Below are 26,116 nucleotides of genomic sequence, written 5' to 3'. Positions count from 1 at the left end.
ATATCAAAAGAACATCGCTTTTACTAGCAAAAGTAGTTGTCTTCGTGGGAGGACTTAGCTCGAAGGACGAGCCAGGCCTTAAGTCAAGTCAAGTCAAATCAAGTCAACTTTATTTTGGCAGGGTAGCCCTATCAGCCATTGGCTAGTACCATAAGAGGCCCTGAGCAAATTACGGCTACACGATAAAACAACAACATGCCTATATCATGCTTAAGTTTACAAGGGGTGAGCCAGCCAGGTCAGCCTGGCTGGCTCTGCTCAGATCTTTTTTCCTCATAGAAATTGTGTCGTGTTTATGAGAAGGCGGACTGACTATCCCTAGCTCTAGCCGAGATCTCACCCATATAAATCAGATCATCATCATCGTCGTCGTCACCACCACCACCATCATCGTCATCATCACCATCACCACCATCACCATCACCTCCATCATCATCATCATCATCATCATCATCATCATCATCATCATCATCTTCTTCTTCTTCTTCTTCTTCTTCTTCTTCTTCTTCTTCTTTTTCTGTATATCGTATAGTGCATCTTTCTATTGTGTAGGGCAGTGGCCGTATTTTTTGGTGTTTATCGCTTTTGTCTTGTCGAAAACAAAACCGTTCTTGTCTGGCGCAGATTGACATGACGACTCTCTCAGCTAATGCTGGATAAACGTTCTTTTTTACCAGGTACGTATTTAGTGGAATTTACACCATGGAGATGGTTATGAAGATTTTGTCGCGTGGATTTATATTTCATACCCACGCATACCTTAGAGATGGATGGAACTGGCTGGATTTCATAGTAGTCCTATTAGGGTATGGTGTATTAAATAGCAGATAAAATGAACAACATGTTCCTTAAATGTAACGTTGTGATGCATTCTCATAACCTGAGCGGTGGTTTACTCCTACGGGCATAAGCGCGGATAACATCTTTCCCCGGGTGAACTCTCATATAAAAGTGACTGAAATGCTCATCGTCTAGCTTAGAGGTATATTGGAGTTAGCCCCTGGGCATCTTCCAACAATAATAAATTCATACTTGAGTAATATTACAATCTATTATAATACTTATAGACACTCAACTAAGCAATGTATTCAAAGAAAGTTATCGCTCAAGAAAAAATGAGAAAAATGTTTTTTGAGCGATGAAATTGACGTTGCATCTTCAAGTTATCACGTCTAAAGAAACTGAATTTTATAGATGAAATTTTTGTTCTCTAAATGTTAAGGAAGAACCAGACGGCAGAAACTTTGATTTCTTCAGGTATATCACCATGGCACCAAATATCGCTAACTTGACGGGAATCAGAACAATTAGAGTGCTTCGCGCCTTGAGGACCATCTCTGCCTTGAAAGGTAAATGTAGGTGTGTAGCTTAAGTTACGTACATAGTAGCAAGATGTATTTAAAACCACGATGAGGCATATGAAACACGTAGTGGCATATTATTTACTATTAATATTTTTTACTTATAACTAATGGGATATCCTTTTAACCTCATTTGCTTTAAGGTCTCCGTGCAGTGGTGAATACATTATTGTCTTCTCTGAAGCTGTTGAGTGATGTCCTGATTTTGTTTATATTCTTTCTCGGTGTCATGGCGCTTATTGGACTACAGCTGTTTTCTGGACAACTGAGAAACAAATGTGTTCTCAATATTCAGTATGGTAATAGTACGGAGAACAAACAGGAGCGAGCTCTAAACGAAAGTAAGACATGTATCTAAATTAAATTAGGATGTAATAAATTGGGCGGCATTAGGCCAACTTTACATAAGCACAAGGCTACACTGATGTGATGATGTGTTATCATCACCATGATGATGTGTTATCATCACCATTAATATCATCATAACATGACAATTACTAGTATTGAATGAGGCTGAGTTTGATCTGAAGAATTATGCAGATCAAGGAGAATTTTATCCACGGGGGCCGAAGGCAGAGGCGGACAAAATCCTCCGAGATCAGCATATTTCTTCGCGTGATACGAAAGCTGGATTCAATAAATGTCATTATTATTCATTTAAAATATTTCTCCTTTTCTGATTGGCTAAAATCCCATGGATAATTCATCATAACCAGCAGTTGTTGACCAAATTTGGAAGAAGTTTGCGATTTGTGAAAAATGACGTCAATTCTACAGCATAATTGCCAGAAAACTGGACAGTTATCGAGAAGACCTGGCACGAGGTTGAGTGTTTTTGGCAGTGTGTACAAAATGGCGGAACTTTTTCACTGGTTTCGCGAGGAGGAAACAGGTAAACTACTGGCTAAAAACATAGCAAGAGCAGCAAGAATATAACTCGACGGACGACATCTGCTTTTTGGAGAATATTTGCAGACTTGAACAACCTTTTATCTCCTAAACGTGCCAATAAACATGCAATCGAAGACTAACTTAACATCGATGGAGGTAAGCATGTTTTGGCTTGTTTTTAAACTAGGAATTATTTTGAATGAATAATAAAACAATTATTGAATTCTGCTGACGTATCATCTGAAGAATTATGGAGATCTCGGAGGGTGTTACCTGCCTGGGCCTAATCGGCCTCGACGGATAATGTAAGGAGAGATCTTCCATGTATTCTTTATTTGTCTCGAATTTTATATCTAGCTTTCAAATATTTGCTTTGACGTTGTTTTAGTAATTTCACACTGAATTTGTGCTGAGCTTTTTAGCTCCGCAAAAAGGGCTCAAGCCGTTTTTTTGTCCTTTGTTTTAGTAGCTTTTTGTTCGTTTAAGCATGTAATAATCGTAGAAAAGCCAACAGTATTCTTAACAAACAAAACTAATTGCCATTTCCTCTTTTCAACTGGACACATTTTATTTCAATGTTGACTTTTATAAACAATAATTTGTTTCTGAATAATGTTTATTTACGTGTTATTTAACTTTAGTCCATCTTACGTGATGTTATATATATTTGCGAATATATATTTTATTAAACCGCTAGTTAAATAGAGGCAACAGCCGAATTTTGAATATAAAAAGTTTTGCTGTCTTACAATTTTTGAAATAGTTCGGGTTTTTGTTCAAGGTAAAAACTAGCAGTTAGTCTGCGCTTCTTTCTATTGAAACAGCCGTTTGCTGCACTTGTATTTTCATTCATATTGTAATACTTTGTACATAAACGCTGTTTTGCTGACCTGGCTAGGTCTTTGTTTCAGTACTTTTACTTTTTATAATAGTGAAGACTGTTATTGTTAGACTCAAAGTAAGAGACCAAGAAACATAAGCCAGTTTATCAGACCGAGATGTCTTATTTGCCGAATTGCCTTTCCATTGGGTCTCCAGGCCCGAAAGTGACGCCAAAGTTGAAGAATCTAAACCCAAGTTCAAGTTTCACGTATCCAGTTACAAGTTCAAGCCGATCTGCACTTACCACACGAAGTTCAATCGCATTTTCCACTCCTAATCAAGCCCAAATAATAGTTTCCCGAGATACCCGCGTCGATAGCGACGACGAGTCCTTTATGTGCCCAAGCGACCCTGAAGAATAGGTACGCCGTATACACACCCCAACGCCTTGCCAAGTACGCTCGTACCAATTAAGTATATTTTTCATGGAACATTCAGAAGAAGAAAACAGTGATCCGGACGACGAAGACAAGACGGAACAGTCCCGAACCGAAAAGGAAACGTCACACAGTTGCCGCCTTTGGTGATTAATTTGCCCGCAGAGTTACAAAAATAAGTTCCACAAAGACCTTTCTGTGAAGAAAACCATCTAACCGACTACTCGATTGAATCAAGAGCCAGTGAGGACGAGGCTCAAAATTTTCCCGACGATAACAAGAAGGAATTTCGCACAACCCACGTCAGGTCTACAGAGTTGCTTAAAAGCTTTCAAGTTTAAATGGCTGCTTTACAAACTCAATTAGAGTCAGAGCAAGAGCAGCAAAAGAAAACAGTCAACGCTTTCGAAAACAGCCCGATTTGAGAAGCCGCAAGTGCACCTCGGCCAGCTCCATTTCATGGATATGACTCTGAAGATGTAAACCGATGGCTAGAGATAATAGAATATTACCTCAAATTGCGATGTATAGACACTGGTAGTCCCACAGACTTGGCTGAGTTGGTCTTGAATCTCTTGGACCTGCAGAAGGTTCTATGACCTATAACCGCAAGGCGACGTTTGGCCAGTTACGAGACTCCCTGAATGAGCGATTTTTCAATGACAAACAGAGCTGGATAACCTGGTAAGCTGTAACTTCCAGGAAGCAGGGAGAACTAGAACTGGACACTTATGTAACGGAGCAGACCAATAACTTCCGACGACTAAATATCACCGATGCAGAGAAAATTAACTACATTCCGCGAAGCAAAACGGCAGTTGACTCGTCTGTAGACAACGAGTAATCCACCGCGTCTCGCCTTTGTCGCGTAGGGTGATTTTCACAGGCGCTCGCGTTTCGCTTGCTCTACTATACCTGAGGAAAATGGGGACTACTCGTAATCTAGCTTGTCTGGCGTGTCCCGAAAACGTAGGAGATGTGACCTCTTCCGGCAAGTAATGATCTTCCCATCTGCACTGACCCTCCCACCCGCGAGGAAACGGCTGAAGCAATTGCTGCTATGAAAACCAACAAAGCAGCTGGCCTTGATTGTGCAATTACTGCAGAGGCTCTCCAAGGAGGTGGCGACTAGATGATCGATACCATCCATGCCTTCTGCTCGGAGGTGTACACCAGCATATCAGCTCCTAAACAGCGGGTATCAAATGTCATCATCCCACTACCGAAAAAGGGTGATCTGTCTCAAATGACAAACTACAGAGGAATAACTCTAATGTCGATTGCTGCGAAGGTTTATAACAAAATTCTCCTTAACCGAATTCGACCTCACCTGGACCCTCTGCTACGAAAGAACCAGGCAGGTTTTCGTCCAGGTCGTAGCTGCGCCCAGCAAATCCATATTTTGCGAAGAATCATGGAAGGCTTTAGAGAACACCAACTCCCATTGATTGCCACCTTTGAGGATTTCAAGGAGGCCTTTGACACCATCAATAGGTCTGTGATGTTCTCTGTTCTACGTCATTATGGCATCCCAGAAACCTTGGTCAACGCAATCCAGGTGCTGTATACCAACTCTAGCAGTTCAGTGATGGTTGATGGAAGTATCTCCAAACCATTAAGTGTTACCACAGGAGTGCTTCAGGGTGATGTATTAGCTCCATTTCTTTTTATTATCTTGGTAGACTACCTGCCGCTAAGGTCTACAGATGGTGGCTGTGGAGTGCTGACCTACCCTCGTAGGTACCCTGCAAAAGTTCTAAATGACTTGGACTTTGCAGATGACATCGCCTTGCTTGAGTCCTCCATCTCCCGTGCTCATTCCCAGCTTACCAGAACTGCCAATACTGCTGCTGACCTTGGACTTGTCATCAGTGCTCCCAAGACTGAGTATATAACGATCAACTGCTGTCCACAGCCTCCACTAGAAGTATATGGTAGTACAATCAACCATGTACAAGACTTCAAATACCTTGGCTCCATGATGGCATCTAGTAGTGGGGATCTCAAAAGAAGGAAAGGGCTTGCATGGACAGCTTTTTGGAAGCTGGAACGTCTGTGGAGATGCCCTAACATCTCTATCTCCGCCAAGATCAAGCTATTTAATACTACCTGTGTCACTGTCCTTCTAGATGGCTATGAGTCGTGGGTCCTGTCGAAAGCAATGGAGAGCGACATCAATGCCTTTGGTACCTCATGTTATAGAATTATGCCCAGCATCAAGAGAATTGATAGGGTGTCCAATGCTAAAATCTATGATCTAACTCAGACTGCCCCGCTAGTAGAAAATGTCAGAACCCGCCAACTGAGGTTTCTGGGCCATATACTCAGGATGGCTGATGATGAGTCATGCAAGGAGAACGCACTGTATATTCCACCACATGGGAAGAGAAAACCAGGAAGGCAACGAACCCTGTTTCTCAGATACATTCAACACCTTTTGGGAGACACAGACAACATGATTGGCCCGGGCAAGTTGTCTGAATTGGCACAGGATCGTTGTGGCTGGAGGAAGCTCGTAGTCGCCTGCTCTGCAGCCGACCAATGATGATGATGATGATGATGATAGAGATGTGAAAACCGTGAGTGGCGACGCTTTACCTGTCCTGGGTAGTTTAAGATCTACCTTCTTCTCGGAAAAGATTTTCTGCGGGAAAATGGAGCCATTATCAATCTAAAGGAGAGTACCTTACCGTTGGATGGCAGCAGCGATGAACCTGAAAAAGAATTTGCAAACGGCCTGACTTGCGATCAAACCCCCTACAGCCAAACGGACGTGAAGAATTCACTGAAGAAAAGTCTACGACAAAGGTTACACCTACTAAGGCCAAGAGCCTCGCAAAAAGGTGTCTTGCCACAGCTTTCATAGGAAAACTATTCTTCCCATAAGCCTCTACCAAACCAAAGGTGTTCAAAGAAAGAAATCGCCGTTTTCAGCAGATTCCCGCAACCTGCTACAGTGGAAAGTCGAATGTTTCTCGTTTATTGATCCCTAAATCCTTTTTAACCGCGCTTTGTATCGCTTTATACCTTACTGACTGAATCGCACGCAACAGTGCCAAACTAAAAGGTCCTCAAAGTACAGATGGCTCTAGGGATAGCTACCTTCCAAGAGTAAGCTTTCGACATAAGAAACGCTGCAGGTGTACCCGTCTACAAGTGTGCACCACAAAATCCCAAGGAACCATACAACACTGTAAAAGAAAACGAAAAATCCCAGAAATTGAGAGACCCTTCTCAGCGGGTCACACAAGGACTAACAGAAAATTTTCCAGCTATGATGAGTCTCGTAGATTTCCGAAACAGACCAGTTTGTGAAGTTATGTGAAGCAGTTCTACACTAAAGCACAGATTTTTGTCCCCACAGCAGCGCTCAATAACATGGTCATCATTATTAAGCATAATGATTTACGCAAAGTAAGGATTTATCTCAAGGCAAAAGTTTATGATTCATATAGGCAAGTCTCTCTGATCATTCAAAAAATAACTTTTTTAACGTTGTATTGAACAAGACCTGAGACGTCTGAGTAGCAAGAATAACGACATTACGCGCTATTTTCACTTTCAGGTTTTTGGTTTATTTATGACGGCGATCCTTTGATTTGTGGGAACAGTTCAAGTGCAGGGTAAATTTTGTAACATGCATGATCCAATAATCAATAAATCTATTAGCGTATTTATTAAATGACTAAAATGCTTCTCTTTTCCTTGCCTAGTCGGGATTCTATCTGCAATGTATCAACACTAGCTTATGTTACGCCGTCTCTTCAACAGAACACCGCGTTAGTCATTTCCGTAGAAAATCCATTGTACTGTATATACAGTACAAACTATTAGCTTATCAAGGCTACAGATATCATCAATTGATTTTATGTCCTATTCGTTTTCCCTGCTTAAGATCTTGTCCATCCAATTACACATACATGCCTAATGCTGGTCCAAACCCAGATCATGGTTACACGACATTTGACAACATGGGTTGGTCTCTTATTATGGCTCTGCAAATACTAACAATGGATTTCTGGCAAAACATTTACAACAAGGTAAGTATATCAATTGAGATTTTCTCTGGAATAAGCCAGACTTCGTCAGGCCTATTTCAGGCAGTAAGCCGTGGAAAAGTGGTGAAAAATATTTAAGTGACTATCGCGAGACAAACTATAAACTGTCGTAGTGTAACTGTCAAAATTGAACACTTATCATTCCTTTTAGATTACAAGATCCTCTGGAGCGCAGTACGTGCCATATTTTGTCATCGGAATATTCTTCTGCGCTTTTTACCTGATGAACCTTGTATTGGCGATGGTGTACTTATCATATGAACAGGAATTATCTTCAGACGGAAAGGAGGTACTTTTAGATACCTTCTAATTCAATTAACATAGGTAGGCCAACTCAAAGAGTGAACCAACCAGCGTATCAGTTGTTGCTGTTTTTTTTTCGCGGCGCAATTCCTCGCGACGAAACTCTCTCCTCGTCCCTAACAAGTTTGACAGTTATTGATGAGTCAAACCAAATTTCGTTACCTTTCGCTCCAAATGTTGATTCACAACCTTCTAAGACAGCGAAAGCAAGGAATAAACACTTTGATGAAGGAGCTGTGCTAAAAAATACTCTATTCTCTTTACCTTATCAGTTAGTCCTGTCTTGCTCTGAACAATTCAGTTCCACTCTAGCTGCTTTGTGCAGTATTTTATACATGTACATCCCCATTAATTTGTCCCCAAAGGTGGTACCGCGCCAGTGATGATTGACCAGATTGATTATCCTTTACTTGTATTCTTTTATGACACGAGATTGAAAACCGTTCTATTAATTCGGCAGAATAGCTGCAGAACTCTCTTACATTGTGTTGTTTTGTGCGCATGATTTATTAGGGTGAAAAGATGGATCAGCAACGAACTGGTTGTTCATATCAAGCAGACGAGCGAACGTTGAAACGTCTTATTCTATTAGATAGAAACCGAACGCCTCCATCAGATGATGAAGCCAAAGATGCGGATTCGAACGCAGAGAAGCGCCGTAAACCACGTCGCCACCTCTTAACATGCCGGCTATTAACAAAAAGGTCTGAGACAAATAAAGTGACGAGCAAGGCCCTGCCTCATATGAAATCCTGTTGGAAAATGGTACGAAGGTGCATGCATCAAATCACCTCCCATTCTGCCTTCGATTTTGTGATTCTACTGCTAATAGTTTTGAACACAGTGGTTCTGGCAATGTACTACCATGGTATTCCTGCCCAGTTAAGGCGCGTCTTAGATATTTTGAATTGGGTGAGTAAAAGTTAGTGATCGTTTACATGAATCTGGGATAACAAATCTAACTGTAGATTTATTAGACAGCTCCAGTTTTAGGTAATTATAGACCACGTCTGATTATTCTGATATCCTTAAGCTTGCTGTAGGAGCCTGTATTAAGGCCGTCCTTGGGGTCAAACGATCGCGAGAAATAATAGTGCGGCCAGTTTTAGTCAACAGGACATAAGTACTACTAGGATGATCTGTTTTACACGCTATATTTATGACTGAATCACTAAATCACTGAGATTCGAATATACGACATCAATGCCTTTGTTCTTTGCTAAACAGGTGTTCACTTGGTTGTTTACGACTGAGATTCTTTTTCGTGTAATCGCTATGGGACCGACAGAATTTGTCCGCGTTCGATGGTACTTGTTTGACACAGCTGTCGTGGCAGCCAGCTTACTGGGATACTTAATAGATGCTGAAGGGCTCAGTATATTCAGAACCTTTAGAATGGTAAGCATACAGGAATCATTTCATTCCAAAGAAAGAACCTGTTAAGGTCTGTTGGCGGTTTATTTTGCTGAGAAAGATTTTATCTGGCAGCGCGACACAATTGAAAAAGATATACGTTGACAGCTTTGGACTTTGAAAATGTCAATATTTTGATGACTGTATTTTATGATAGCTAACATGTTCAGAAAGGAAACCAAGGAGATGTTCGCAATTAAAGCTAAAGGATCGCAACTAATTGAAAATTCTCGTACGAATTTCGTACCGTCGTGTTTGTAACTGAAGTTTGAGGTGACTCGACCCAGTATTTTAATAGGCACACCCTCCATCTTTGAATTTCATACTTAATCAAATCGATCTTTACTGTAAAACCATTGTAACAAACGGATTACTATTAGACCGAACTTAATCATGATATTAGTTTTTGTGCGATCGGAATAAATGTCACTTGACAATGGCGTCACAATGGTTTTAGCTCTAAATCGAATTTCAGCCCTATTCGGCATTTTCTTCTGAAATGCTTTACGCTACGTATTCTTTGGATGAATGTCTTCTGCTGTGCGAAGCTTCACAAAAATCTATGAGAGGAGCTTCGAGATATCTTGGAATTTCTACAAAAAGGGCATAAATTATGCATGCACCGAAGACTGGACTTAATACAGACAAATTTGCTACTTTTGGGATATTTCCGAAAAGGTTTTATACGCTCTAGAAGTCGCTGAAGAACACAATGCTGAGCTCTTTTTGTAATTTCTAAGGCTGGTTTCACGAAAACAGCGATTAAAACAAAACTCGTCGATAGCCTTTTTTAAAACATTTTCAGTACGTTTTCTATTAAATCCCAGAAGTTCCTTCCGATTGAAAACTTTAAAAGTTGTCTAACATGGGCGCAAGAATGAGTAAATATTGAAGCGATGTCATAGATTTAGATGTTTCATTTCTCTGGGATTTCCTATTGTTCTGAGTTTAGCACAACATCAAATTCCCATGAAGTACGCGAGAATTTACCGAACTTTTTGTACAAATTCCAAGATATCTTGAAATTCCTCTTATACATTTTTGTGAAGCTTCGCACAGCAGAAGACATTCATCCAAAGAAAAAAAATTCCGAATATGGCTGAAATTCGATTTAGAGCTGAAACCATTGTCACGTCATTGTCAAGTGACATTTATTCCGATCGCCCAAAAATAACATCATGATAAAGTTTAGTCGAAGTGTAATCCATGTGTCATAATGGTTTTACAATGAAGATCAATTTGTCTCAGTATAAGAGATTCAAAGATGGAGGGTGTGCCTATTCAGAAAATACTGGGTCGAGCCACCTTAATGGTCTGGTTTTAACGTATCTCCTTGTAATAGCGCGTTTAAGCTTCTGTGTGCTTACATAAGATTAACTCTTTCCCATTTAGGTACGACTCTTGCGTTTGGCGAAGTCCTGGAAGACGATGAAAAGATTGATGAAGGCCATTTCTAGAAGCATAGGACCTGTTGGCAACATCACACTCATTCTTGGAGTAGTTATCTACATTTTTGCTGTCCTAGGAATGAAGATATTTGGCAAGGATTATAAAACGGATAAGTTTGGTGATAGTGGAGTGCCACGCTGGAACTTTAGTGACATCTGGCACGCTTTCTTGATGGTTTTTCGTGTACTAAGCGGGGAGTGGATCGAGCCTCTCTGGGACTGTATGAGGGTCACAAGCGCTGCCAAGGCCATCCCTTACTTTCTAACAGTTCTCGTCATTGGAAACTTTCTGGTGAGTAGCATTTGTTAAGAGTGAGAAAAAGATTGACTAATTTGCTCAGAATGAACAAACAGTAAGTTAGGTCATGCCCAGATTGAGAAACTATGGCAGAATAACTGGCTGCCCGGATCCACTTACTCCTTCCATAAATAGTTTTTCAATCTTTAAATTATGAAAAAGCTTATTGAGTACGGCATATTGATTACTTCATCAAAATAACAACGAAGATAAACTGTATGGCACAAGGAATGACTATTTAAAACTATTTAAAATGACTATTTCAAACTTATTGATTGATCGATCATTATTCTCATACAGCATGTAAGTTCTGATAGTCTTGTTCTTTACCAGGTCCTCAACATGTTTGTCACTTTAATAGTGAACGCCTTTGACTTCCAAGACAAAGATGACAATTTAGATGGCGCAGATGGTACAAAGTCTACCATAAAAAGGATATTTAAAACACGCAGGTCCTGCCTTTTGAAGGAAAATAATCGTGGGTCTTTTCGTCCTTGCAAGCTTGAGGTTATAGAGAGTAAACACCCTGATGAGCAAAGCAATGGCGTTTCCTTGGCAATACACACAGGAGATCATGACTGCAAAGAATACTGTAAAAGTATAGACATAATATATATTTTTACTAATAATTTACTAAAATAATTAATTTGAGTCTACACTTAAGAGAGAGTTTTCATTGGCTCATTTTAGTATACTTTCTAAATCAACTTTGTGGTTGCCCGTATATACACCATCCAAATTTCAATGTTTTGTTTCCTTTTGTATAATTTCCAATCTACTTCCTTTCGTCGAATCACAATATATTTTGTATTATTTATTCAAACTATTACCAAGCCTTATTTAAGAAAACTAAGCAGCATTCAACAAAGGTAGTAGTTTTGTGGCCTGCTTGCGTGTAGCCAGTTTTGTTTGTTGTGATTGGTGAAAATTCAATATCTTTAGTGTTCACGGTTTTCTGGCTTGCCATTAGACCAATCAGAAACGGAGAAATATTTGGAATGAATAATGTTGTATGTGGGTCTGGGTTTGGACATATGTCCTCAATGATATCGGCCAATTTTTTATTTTCTTCAAGATCACCTTTGATACTTACTTTAACGTACATGAATTAATCCGGTATATTCTTAACTAAAAAACAGTTGATTTTATTTCAGCATTTCTTTTTGATCCTTTTTTAAATCTATCCAGTAATGATTCTGAATTTAATTGGACATACTACATTTGACATGCTATTTCGAAATAAGCGTCATCATACATGAATAACATTACTATAGCTTTAGTTTTAATTTCCTCTTTCTATGCAGCCTTAGACAACGTTATCGACATTGAGAGCTCAAACAAAACAATCAGTGAAGGTACGAATTTAATGGATGGCGTTGATTCTCCTCCGAGTGTCAAAATGGAACGTATAAAAGAGGGGATTTCTGAAAATGGTGTGGTAAAATCAGAGCCAGTTCCTTCGTTTAAAATCAAGGAATTATACATAGAGGACTGCCTCCCTGAGCACTGCGCATGTGTAGACTGTCAACTGTGCAGGCCTTTATCGACGGAAAGCATTTCCTGGCTTAAGTTCCGCGGCCGGGTACGAATTTTTGTGGAAAAGAAATACTTTGACTGGTTTATTCTCTTCATGGTGTTTTTCAGCAGTTTTATGCTGGTAAGTTATTTTATGCTGTGCATCTTTTAACATCTTTACAATGATTTACTTCATAGAAGTTATTTTGGCCTTGTCAATCTTTTATCATTTCATTTTTTTATGGCAGCCAGTGGTCAGGGTGGGAGTTCATAACCCTGTTCAGCCCGGAACGCCCGGAACTACAGCATTCTGGCCACTTAGCCACGCTGAGATGTTATTTAAATGCAATCTCTTTCATAGTAAACAGTACAGTAAATGGAAAATGCTTACCGAAAGGTCCTATTAAAACTCGTAGGTTTTTGAAGACGTTAACCTGCACAAAAGGCCAGATCTCGAGAAAACCTTGGAAATACTCAACTACATTTTCGCATGCGTCTTTACGCTCGAGTTCCTACTTAAAGCCATAGGTTTTGGCCTCACGAAGTACTTCGCTTCTCCTTGGAACTGTTTGGATGCCTTTATTGTCTCAGTGAGTAGAACTTGAACTATTAAGCTCCCTACGGTATAAACATTTGTATAAAGGCTGGATAAACGCATCGCTTATAGTATGTGTTTTACCTCACAGATTTCACTCGCTTGTCTATTTGAGAACAAGCAATTGTCTGTGTTTCGTTCTCTACGTACGTTACGAGCATTGAGACCACTCCGGGCCATCTCACGACTGGAGGGAATGAAGGTAATCAAAACTTGCTAGTAAAATGTCCCGGGGGAATTGAATTAAGTCATGTTAAGTCACTGTTTCTTGAAACAATGACCATGGTGATTTAGTTAGCTAGATAACAAAGATCATCCTAAGGTAAAACAAAAGAATACAAATTGATGTGGTCCTTCTGATCAAGAACATACCCAAGCCAAGCTATCAAAGAGTTTGTCCGGTTTCGTTATTAAATTGGGTGCAATAGCTTTTTGATGATGGACATGTTATTAAACAGACCGCCCGAAAACACAACACAGCGATTCGCGATTCACCATTCCATTCAGGTTTAATCCCCATAGAAATCGTACCCAGTTCAATATAAAGTAAAACGTAGTTTATTAGATGACTACTCAATCTCATGTGAAGGCATTAAACACTGTTTGTATTCTCCTTCTTAAGGTAGTGGTGAATGCGCTTTTTGCTGCTATACCAGGTATTGCAAATGTCCTGGTGATTTCCCTTCTCTTCTGGCTGATATTTAGCATTCTTGGCGTTCATTTCTTTGCTGGAAAATTCTACAAGTGTGTGGATGAAGACAACGCCCAGTTACCTGCCAGTGTGATCGTCAGTAAAGCAGAATGTCTCAACCACACCATGGACGGATACCGCTGGATCAATTCCCAAGTGAATTTTGATAATGTCTTAGCAGGCTTCCTTGCACTGATGCAAGTTGTATGTTGCCACTTTTTTTTATTTTTTTTATTTTTTGCATTAACTTCTGGCTAATGACATTTAAATATGCTACGATAGGCACTAAAGTGACGGTAAGGTTAGAAAAATCCCACCAACCACATACCTTTAAAACTGAATGTTGGTTATTTTTGTGTTGAGGGTATTGCATTAATTGTTTGTACAAAGTACCGGTAATATTATAGGCGTTTTGGGTGAATAGCGTAAAAAATAGAATTTAAAAACTAGCATGGACGGCTTTAATATGAAAATAGGAGGAAACTTTTTGAAGCTAAACTAACCTGCAGTATATTTTTCCCCGTATGAGAATGAATCATCGTCATGGGTGTCGCTGTGGCGTTTCGTAAACATTTAATTGTGTTTCGGTTTTTAAAGGACACTACAGCTGGCCCTTTCGTCGTACCACTTCCACGTAATTAGCGCTCATTCTGTTAGGTGTACAATGCACTGCCTTGCATACTTAAGTAACGAAGTCTCTCGCTGAATTTTGTGCTTATATGACGTGTTTTAGGCGACTTTTGAGGGTTGGATGGAAGTTATGAAAGACGCAGTCGACTCGACTAAGGTGAGTATCAAATTCTTCCTAGAGGAACATATTAAAATTGTTGCGTAGCTAAGATCAAATAAAAATTTGGCCATTGTTTTCTTATCGGAGCTGATACGACCAAGTGCAGACCTCCTCATTTTCCATACCATGATTTAAAAGAGGCTGACACTATCATTACTATGATCATGGTGTTACCTAGCCGCCTTTTAACTGGATGAATATCTCCTGCCAGGGTCCAGACTCTTTCTGGTTTTCCACATGCGTTTTTGATCGGTTTAACGCCGAAATTACTTCTGAAATTTCTAGATTTATCCTTTTTTTCATTTTGTGAATAACGTAGACTGATCTTAGAATTTATGGGCTCGATTCATCTAAGCTGAAACATATGAAGGTGTGGGAACAACCCTTAGACATAAGGTCCTCTGGCTGTTTTTACAAGCGCGCGCGGGGAACGAACCACCATGATCAGGGGCGGATCCAGGATTTTTTCAAAGAGGGGATTGTAAGTATGAGAGTTCAAGGCAAACGTCCCGGGGCCAAGAAATTTTCTATTTTCCAATTCCCCATAATACACTCTGTTTTCCCCCCAAATTTTGCATAAACCATTGTTTTTAAATGCTCCTGGGAGTATTGCATTTTCCCAAGAGCATTTTAAGACAATAAGTTATGCAAAATTTGGGGGGCAGACAGAGTGTATTATGGGGAATTGGAAAATGGTCAATGGGGGAGGGGGAGTTGGAGGGTAATGTTTGAATAAGTAGATTTTCGACATTTTGATTGAAGAGGTATAAATTTGTCAAATTTGAGACACTTATATTAAGGACTAAGAGTACAGTGCAAGAACGATAGTTGTTTGTCAATCAGACTAGCTTGAAAGAGCCTTGTTGAATGAGCCTTTACAAAGTCTTGCTGGCATATCTCGTCTTTCTCGAATCTCCCGGAGTAGTATGTGGCGATCTTCTGCGAGATCAGAGAATCGCTCTTCAGGCGTTGTTGACCTAGAGCAGGTCTGGATTCATTTCATCAATGAAAACGACGGCTCAGCTTCCGCGTTTGTGATCGTTAGGGTGCCAGCAATGACCAGAAGGCGACAGATGTTTTGTTAAGGCATCTTCATCGCAAACACCAGGTGCTAATATAAGCTTGTTTGGAAGCTCCCTATCTGTAGACGACCAGAGTGTTTTCCATCTACTTAGTACCTAATTTCGAAGAGATTTGAGAAATGGAATATCTTTCTCCCAGAACGGCATGCTTTCTACTTCATCATCCAGCTGCAGTGCCTTATTTACTATAATCGATGGCACGACGCAAAGCAGATGGCGGGCTTGGCGATCTTCGTCAGAAAATCGACCTTGCATTTGGATGATTAAGGAGTTCAAGAGGAGGAATAGCTACAGTCTTCTTGTAAGATCGATTTGACTGGAACTAACATTATAACTTATAATATTTTTTGGGCATGAAAAAGGGATAGACATGGATAGCCAGACAAGTTTGAAAACTTCCCAAAGGGGGGGTTGCAACCCCCTCAACCCTCCTCCTGGATCCACCTCTACCATGGGAGTTGTATACATGTTCTTTTGGCCTATGATCAAGTAGTTTGAAGTTTTCTGGTTTCGCCTTTTATCGACTGATATTATAACATGGTGTTAGTCCTGGGTTTTCCAGACGAACTGCGAGGTGAGCTGACACTGAAAAATCCTCATGTTGACTGCCGTATATTCGACGCAGCCGAACTCCAGCAGTACGCGTTTAACACATCATCACTTACTGTTACCGAACGTTCACTTCATTTCTCTTAGAAAACTCAAGGTTCGAGCACTCATTTTCTCAGCCTCCTTTTCCTGTCCGGCCCTCGAAAAATATGCGACAAATGTAACGAGAAGACACCTTTCACGGCTGTGAAAGAATTAAGTGCTGTAATGTGTTAGTGGACCATGAGCCTCCCCTTAATCACGATGTGCACACGAGTTTTGGATCTCTTGTGCTGGATAGTGTATCTGGCACTCGAAAGAAAAAGATGCGGGAAAGGATGTACAGATCAAAGCAGTATCTTATTCCGAAGCTACAGTCATTTCCTATGAGCTGTACAAAGAAGTCAGAAGTTCAGCAATCTTTGAAGAGGTGGATTACATCTAAACCCATTCATCCAAAGAGCTGTGTGAGGCTTTCAACTTGATAAGGGAGTCGTGATATAAACCTGTTGTATCCTGTCGCTGATGGAAACTTTACACCATTGTTGGGGTGTGATGCTTGCTTACACATAGAAGTTCTCGAGTTTACGAATCTCGAACTGATTTTGCGTAGTCCTTGTAGGCCTTTTCCCAGTCCCTGTCGGTCAATTCAATTCGGTGACGTATCCGAGGCAAACGAGCGGGAAACGCCTAGACAAAAACAGAATGCGCATGTGTGTGTTGCTTTTTGAAATTCAAGAGACCTCAAGATGTTGTCGGTGATGGTTGTTTTTCAAACGCTTATGCATATTTGCGAGATCGAATTTTGCCGACCGGCTTTGAAAGTCATCAGAATGTTATTCATAGTCCTGTGAAGATTGATTTCTGCTCCTTCAGTCTCATCATTCCAACTGAATTATCAGAGTTTGTTGCTCCTACCTGACTCTTAACCCATATTTCAACCGACCGTGCGAATTTTCAAAGTACATGATGCATGTAATGTGAGAAGCTAAAAATTCAACTTGGATGTTGTAGCCTCAGGATCGTGTTTTGAGCTAATGTTATCAATGAAAGAACACACAACAGCAAACGGAGAAATTATTTTTCGAAAAACTTTATTTAAATCTCAGAAATTAATCCTTGAAAGCAATTCGCGTAACAAAAACTTGGCGAAATGGCACATGGCGAAAATTATCAACACAAATCTCAAATCAAGGCGCTCCAGCCGATCTCAAAATGTATAAAACGCCAAGATCAAATAAGTACAAGTACATAATTTTCCTTTTAAAAACGTTATTTTCTTGACGATAGAGTACAAAATGTACCGGAAAATTCTCAAAAACTTCGCTGCCTGGTTGCGTTTCAAAACAGGCCAAACGCTCCGATGATGGAAATTTCGTGAATTTCGAATTTCTCGAAAGACAGTTTTGTAAAGAAAAGCCTTCCTTTGTCTACTAGAAGAAACCTAAGCATTCTTTTGCACTTTACCTTTTCCATCTGTGTCTTTCAGCGGCGTATCTTTAACCTGGAAATGCAAAATAAATGTAAACCAATGCTTTGAGCTGTCTCACTTTTGAAGATTTTTGTCTAGGCCTCACATTTTTGCTTGGACCACGTGACCCGAAACGGTTTGGCCCTGCGGAATAATAAGACCTAGGAACTAGGCAAGAATTGACAGATACTCAACAGTCAGAAACATCTGTGCAAGAAACTCCAGGTGTTTTCCAAACTGATTTTGTGTTGCGTAATTAACAAAGTACATTTGGAGGTTGCTCTCTTGAAACCTCTAATAGTACGCCCTCCCAGGAAAAATTGCCCTCTTTGAACCAGCACGAGATGGAAGGATGGGAGAAGATGGGACTATTGCCAAAGAAGACAAACACTTCCCTTAAGTTTTATCTATACTAGTGGTTGACAAGCGAAAAGTGAAAGAAAGGAACACTCCACCCTCAAACAATGATTGTTGAATTTGCATTGACCCAAGGTACCTAAAAAGCACTTGAGATACCACACTATTCAATCGTTACGGGAAGGAGAAAGTTGCTAACCGACTTCATGTGCTAACCCTTGATGCTGGCAGTGGGTACTGGCAGCTACCAGTTGATGATAAAAGCGTAAAGCTCTTAACGTTAAAAAACCATGGGATCGATATCTACCGGAATGTGCCAAAAAAGACGGTGGAAGATTATTGGAAGGGGATCCCAGCCTGTGGAGATTATAGTGGATGATTTCCTGATACTTGGTGAATATCAACAGAAGCCGGCCAAAAGGTGAGAACAGTAGTTACCGACTTTCAAGTAATTTGAAATAGCGCGGCTTGGGCAGACGACAGCCACTTGTGTAGTCAACAACTTGGAGAAAATATTTACAAGGTTTAGAATCCCAGATGAAATTTTCAGCGATAACAGACCGTTGTACAGTGCGACACATTTGCTCAGCAGTCACCATAGTTTAAGAGTGGAGATATTGCTATACAACCAGCTCATCAGAGTATATTCAATCAAATGGAGCAGGAGAAAAGGTTGTGAAGACTGCAAAACGCATTCTTAAGAAGGCTACAGCAGAAGATAAAGATCCATTTGAGGGACTGTTGAACTATCGCAACTCACCATTTGAAGATATTGGCGTAACCTCTGCACAGTTGCTGATGAGGTCGACGAACACGAACGATGATACCAACTCATCGATACCAACTGATCGTGTTCTGAAAACTCTTCATCAGCGACGGCGTAGTGCCAAGTCTAGTTAACACAAGCAGATCAATGATTTGCCTCCACTTTTAAATGTGCACAAGGTGCGGTTTTGTCCAAATAGTGAGAGGAAATTCTGCAAAGCCGAAGTATTGCCAAGATCGTGCCTACTGGAAGACTACGGACTTGCTCACTGGAGAAATAGAAGGCATATTCTCTCAGCTCCAAATGATTGTCCCATGATTCCAAGACCAAGTTTTCCTTCCATGCGTGAACAGCCTTGTGACTCTCCTGCAAGTCCACTGGCTGCTGAAACTGAGAAGCAAGCGCCAAGTCCAGTGAAATTAGAATCGAGACCGACAGAAACAGTTTCACACACACCGATTACAAACAGATCTGGACACCATTTATTTCTGTCAGAGGAGATGATGTACCATTTGAGCCTTTGGGATTCCCCCTAAGATAAAGGGTCCCCTGATTGCTTTACGCGGGCGCCCCGGAAATGGGCCAAAATCTACGTGGTGTGAGCGTGACTTGATCTTGAACATGGTCGAGTAGTTTTAAGTTGTGTAGTTTTGACATTTATAGACTTGCATTACAACAGAATTTTTGCTAGCCTTACGTTTTGGTTACTTGTTCGTCACCGTATTATAAATTTATCATTGTCATGATCATTCTTAATTATTATTATCAGTACTAGTTAATACAATAGTTATAAACAATTAACCAATTATATTTGCTTTTAACGCTCTGTGTTGATCCTGGCCCACAGGTTTTGTGGTTTTCTAAGCACGCGAGATGATTCTTTGTCATTAACATTTTTTGTAACGTGTGTAACTGATAAATGTACTTCCTCTTAGGTGGACATGCAGCCGAAGTTTGAGAACAACTTGGTGGCGTACTGCTTTTTTGTTGCTTTTATCATCGTGGGTTCGTTTTTTGTGTTGAACCTGTTTGTAGGGGTCATTATTGACAACTTTAACACCTTAAAAAAGAAGGTAAAGTATCATTGGCTGTTTTTTTCCCATACCTACCCGTAGGTAGGACCTTTGTAAACACTCCTCTTTACTCAAAAAAGTGATAGAATTGAACTAAAGAAAAAGGCGCGTGAACATGTTGTCTTAAGACAAAACGTGGGATTTGCATTATTCGAAACATTGACACATCTATATCTAATAAAAACAAAATAAGCATAGTAAATTCGTCATGAACGTAAGTGGTGCCCGAAACATTTTTTCTAAATGCACATGCTGCCAGAGAGAGAGATATTTTTCAACCTTGTCTCTTGCATCTATAATGTAGTAAGTGATGGTGCCGCTGCGGGCCCTTTGATGAACTGGAAAATATTGTGATGACGTAAGCACTGAATTAACGCCCCTGCTTTCTCTGGGAAATAGAACAGAGGTGCTTCTTGACCTTCCACGGGTAAAGGTTGAAAGTATTCCAGGTACAAATTTACAGAATCAAGACCAAACCACAACAAGGATGTTGATCTTTAGAATGTTACGTGATGACGAGCGCACACGTTACGATCAATACAAATTTATGCGAAAGGACAGGCAATTCAGCTGGGGTAAGAGGGCATTCCCGCTTGGCCGAGGTGTTTTTTATCCTGATATTAGCTCGTATTATAGCTAACCGGATTGGTTGGGGTTTCATGCAATCACAAATTATTAAGTTGTATCCTCCTATGCTGTGAATAAAAGCATTTCAATAAATATTGGAAACGAGCGAATATTTTGTCTACCTTATTTATTTTGGGGCTCTTACGTACAAACTACTGTACTTTAATTTTCAATCTTAGTACGAGGACATCAGCAGCATGGGTATGTTGCTGACCGATTCACAAAGAAAGTGGGTCAGTTTTCTTAAGGAAGCCGCTAGAAAGAAACCACCCACAAAGGAGATTCGTCCTGAGGTACTAGCTACTACAGTTGGACTATGTTCCAGACAACTTCATTAGTCTAAAAGAGTAATGGGAGAACTATTAATGAGTGTGAAAACGTCGGTTGAAGAAGCTATGTCACGATTTTCTGTTGTTATTTTGAAACCCTAAAAACACAGTGCAATCAAAGAAAACCCTAAAATAATAAATCAGTTTTTTTTCAAAATTAATCCAGTAATTTGACTTAACTATAAGTGTATCTCTTTGGCTTTCGGTGGCTAGGAGCCCGGGCAACCGGATTACAACTTTTTCAAGTTAAACTCCTGTTTTGTTGAAAAATAAGCAAAACCGATCATTCTCTGGTTTCCTTTGATAGAAACATTTGATATATTTCATGTAGTGTTCCAAGCATGGCAAAGATGGCTGTAAAATACCCACTTGAAACTCAAACGGTTGAAGGTTGAAGACTGTGTTATTGTTACTTAAGGAATAAATTTCTTAATACGATCTATACAACTAATTTTCCGAATGCCCAAAGCCGGGCCCCTTGCTGTGCTCTTTCATGTGTATTTGTTTATATGTTCCACAGAAAAGATTGATCGGCCTGCTATATGACGTGGTAACGGGGGATAAATTTGAAGTCGCAATTATGACAGTGATAATGTGCAACATGGTCATGATGATGATTCAACATCACGGACAGTCCTCCCACGTCACCACCGTACTTCATATCCTTTTGCCACGAAAAGTGTTTTCATTTGTTTCTTATTTTCATAAAGTGCGGTTTCTAATTTATATAATATATTTAATCTGTAAGATCTAATATCTACTTGTATAGGATAAAAACAGAAATTTCTAAAACAGTTGCTATTGGTTGAAGTATAAGTACTAAGCTTTCCGTTCATGCTTGAAGTGAAGTCCACGGATACACAAAAGGCAGAGTTATGTATAAATATAATTATTAAACGTCTAGCATCGTTTAGAGAGAAATGTTAGTATTTCCTGGTACATTTGCTTAGTCCCATCTGCTTAGTTGTCCCAACTAGCCTTAATTTATCATAGTCTTGCCCACGAAGTGACAGCAACCTCTTGTGACTCCTGAACGTTCCATCAAAAACAGGCAGAAGATTAGGACGTTACACACGTTTATTTATTTCAAAAAAAGTGAATGAGTATTGAAAATGCTAAATTTAGCACTTCCTTTAATACTCAGATTTCCTTGAAAAATTTCGTAGGCAGAACCTCGAATATAATAACAATCGCAGAACAAGTAACACGGTAAGCTAGTGAATTTTATAAATACTTTCCTTAACTCGTGATCACGTGTATCCAATTTTATTTTCACTGGTATCTTTGTTTTGGAAGCCATACTAAAGGTTATTGCACTGAAACAGCACTACTTCAAGAAAGCTTGGAATGTGTTTGATTTTGTTATTGTTATCAGCTCTATTGTAGGTACGTATATCCTTGATTGTCGTCATAAATTTTGAAATTTAGCAGTCTTCCTAAAAGTTAAGACCAAATGCAATTAAGATTCCCAGCTCTTTCCTCACTAAAAAACATTTACATGTATATGTTCTTTCCGGCCGGATGGTCCGTATATAAAAAAGAGAGACCGGCAAACAACATTTTTGTTCTCACTCTTAAAATTGGCGGGAAAATAATACTTTAGCCTCCAAGTTGATTCAGAGCACGAACGATTATAAAACCAATTAAACTTTACCTGAACATTTAATTATAACCATAAAAACAAGTGAATCTTTCTCATATACCGCTTATTTTCCGAGAGTGAGGTCCTTACAGGGAAACCTCAGACTGACGACTGTCAATACATAAAGGCCGATCGCGAGGTCTGAGATTTACCCGTGATGACCGAACGGACGAGGTTAATAAGTTATTTATTATATGGCCTCTTTAGCGCTGGCGATGCGATCGAAACCGTCAGACATAGTTTTTTGACAATGAGACAATTCTTGTTTTTGTTACGTCAAGATCTAAAGCAAATTTAGCCACTTCAATTTCACAAAACACACTGACCCGTGGTTATAAGTGATTGACCATTAAAAAGTTTAAAAGTTGAGGTAAAGTTGGGCCCAGTTTGTGATTGAATTTTGTACAAGTCTCGAGAATTTGCAGTCAGCATAGAGTAAGGCTGGTTGAGGCAGCATGGCCCCCGTTTTACATTGTTTTAGCAGTTTTCCTGACTGATGCCTGGTTCAGACGTCGAACTTTTCATGAGCCGAACCTAATACACTAAATTAGGTACATGAAAAGTTCGGCGTCTGAATCAATTAGGAACGCCTGTTTCAATTTGGAACAGCTCAGACGTCCTCTTCGCCAAGCGCGGCTAGGAATTTCGCCTTTGGAGCGACTTTGGAACGGCTTTGATTCAGACGACGAACGTTTCATGTACCGAACCTAATGCATATATTATTATAACCTATTTTGTAAGCAGTTTGACCGAAATGAGCATTATTCGCCTTTTGAACTTAGTTGAGCTGCAATTAAGATCTGCGTCTGAATCAATTCAGCCGGTCTTAATAGTTTGGGTCGGCCTTAATTCGAAATAGGTTCGGCTCACAGAAAAGTTCGGCGTCTGAACCGAGCCTGATTTGGCACATATATTTTGTCTGGAAAACAAAGTTCACTTTTCTCTAGGTCATGTTTCAGAGGAAAACTGTATAAAAGCATAGCTTTCACTCATTCACAAAAACTAACAAACTTGTGAATGAGGCTGCTACGACCGTAAATTCCGCGCTAGACTGGCGGGCAAGATAATTGCAAAAACTGCCTTCTACAGGAACTAATTAGATAGATTAGGCTTTGGAGAATCCACCGGCTTGCAATTCGGAGCTCTGAATGTAGTAGGTAGCCAAAATTTATCCCGACTTTCAGGCAACTTTGGCAGAAGTTTTTCTTCTCAGATAGCCTTTATCGGACCCGCTACTAAGTCTCCTCCTTTAATTCCTCATCTTAACAACTCGGGTTTGGTTTGAGGTGCTTGAAAAATTTATTTATTAAATTTTCTCTCCAAGAGTTGCTTGAGTGGATAGGGGATTAATCTAGTGAATAGTTTTGATGCAGACTAAAAAAATATTTTATGCCTTTACAGAGATTATCCTTGGGGAGGTAAATGTGAATGAATATATGTTCAGCCCCAGTCTTCTTCGTGTTCTACGCATCTTTAGAATTGCCAGGCTCCTAAGGCTGGTAGAGTTTGCCAAGGGAATACGTCAGCTGTTGTGGGCTCTTATGATTTCATTACCAGCTCTTTTCAACGTAGGTGCACTTCTTTTCTTGGTGATATTTATCTACGGAATCATCGGCATGTCAGCGTTTGGACACGTTAAACAAGAAGGCGCGTTAAATGACATTGTAAATTTTGCGACATTTGGTAGTTCACTGTCATTACTCTTTCGCTTATCAACTGGCGCGGGATGGAATGACATCATGGATTCCTTGCTACTGATCCTAACTACATGAATCTTCCCCATGGCAACTGCGGTTCCATTGGAGCTATTTTTTACTTGGTCAGTTACATCGTAATTGTCTTCCTCATCATTATCAATATGTACATTGCTATCATTCTCGAAAATGTGTACCGTGCTCACGAGATCGAGGATTCCGGCATCACCCAGGAAGACTTTGACAGCTTCTATGTCTTGTGGGCGGAGTTTCTTCCTGACGGTAGGTTATATCTTCCGTTAGCTCAATTGTCGGAGTTCGTTGCTACCCTGAAGAATCCATTCAAACTTCCAAAACCAAACACTGAAATATTGGCAGAGATGGACATACCGTTGGGGTCAGGAGAGGTTGTTCACTGTTTTGACTTGCTGAAGGCGCTAGTTAAACGTGTTTTGGGAGAGCATGGTGAATCCCCCGAAGTTTTTCAGGAAATTACTGTGAAAATGGAGGCTAGATTCAACAAATCATTCCGAGTAAGGAAGGCCAAATTGCCGATAATTGGTTCTAATAAATCGAAATTATCTGAAAGCGTGCCCGAGAATGACCTTTGAGTGTTGTTCATAGAGTGAGTTGGTTCATGATCAGTCTGTGTAGCCTGCGACTGAGTCTTTTCATTTTCGACAAGGTCGAAGTTTAGGCTGGAAACGAAGAAATTGAAAGAGTGTCCTTCAAGAAGGGGAACTTGGACAAAGCTGCTCATTTTGAAGCAGATGGGTGTAACATTTAGGCCCAGGCCAAACTTCGAACTTTTCATGAGACGAACCAAACTCTAAGTCAGGTCGACCTAAATTTAGTGAAGACCGTCTGCTAGGTCAGACGTCGAACTTAGGACGTGCCGAACCGATCAACTGAATCAGACCATGAAAAAGCAATTTAATACATTTTCTCCCGAACAAGGCTGAATATACATTATTATACAAATTTTGATTCACTAGTTTAGTTCGTCGCATGTGATGATCGACGTTTAGCTGCGTTTGTTCCGGAGACGATCTTCAGACTTTCTATCCGCCTGAAGCAGACGGATAGAACGTGTTGAACGACTCATTCAGACGAACTTAACTGGGCCAGACGTCGAACTTTTCAAGATCATGAACTTAACTCAGTAAGTTTGGTTCGTCTTATGAATAGTTCGACGTTTGGCCTAGACCTTAGGGAAGCAACGACGACGACGACGGCAACGAGAGGGCAAAAAAAGGACTAGGTTTAGATTAGTAATACAAAACTTTGCACGAGCATCACCCTTTTTTGTTCATTTCTTTGTCGTTGTTGCACGACCACGACGACTGAAACTGCCTTATATCACCTGTTTTGAAACTCAGATGCAGTTACTGAGAATTCAACTCCAGAAAAATTCACCAACATTTTACAACTGTAAACGACACGGAATAAGAGCGATAAATTTTAAAACAGCGTGAATTCAATTCTTAAGGGCCTGTTTACATGGAGGTGGGGGACCGCAGGTAGATGAGGTTACCCGCTTGCGTGAGGTAACCCACCCGTCCATATAATCTCTCATTTTAATTTGATCACGTTTACATGATAGGTGGGGGACCCCACCTCCATGTAAACAGGCCCTAAGAGACGTTTTCGCCACCTTCGTCGTCGTTTTTGGTAAAATCCTTAATATTTTAGTGAGTAGGACTTTTGGTCTATATTGTCTATATCTCTTTAAAAAGTGTATTCATATGCATGTACCGTCTATATGCATTTTTCGTATTTTAGAAGGAGCAAAATTTGCGACTGAAATGTGAAACAGATACCGGAGGGTATGTGCACGCTTGGAAGTGATGTACTAACCATAATGC

At 40.1% G+C, this 26,116-nt stretch overlaps 1 pseudogene; it reads left to right on the top strand.

The window, feature by feature from the left end:
* Window positions 1–206: 206 nt before the first annotated feature.
* LOC140944546 (sodium channel protein 1 brain-like) lies at window positions 207–25,716 on the top strand (annotated as a pseudogene).
* The last annotated feature ends 400 nt before the right edge of the window (window positions 25,717–26,116 follow it).

The sequence above is a fragment of the Porites lutea genome, chromosome 7 (genome assembly GCF_958299795.1).
Source record: "Porites lutea chromosome 7, jaPorLute2.1, whole genome shotgun sequence".
Lineage (NCBI taxonomy): Eukaryota > Metazoa > Cnidaria > Anthozoa > Scleractinia > Poritidae > Porites > Porites lutea.
The sequence above is the reverse complement of the archived record's forward strand: the minus strand, read 5'-3'. Positions and strand labels throughout refer to the sequence as shown.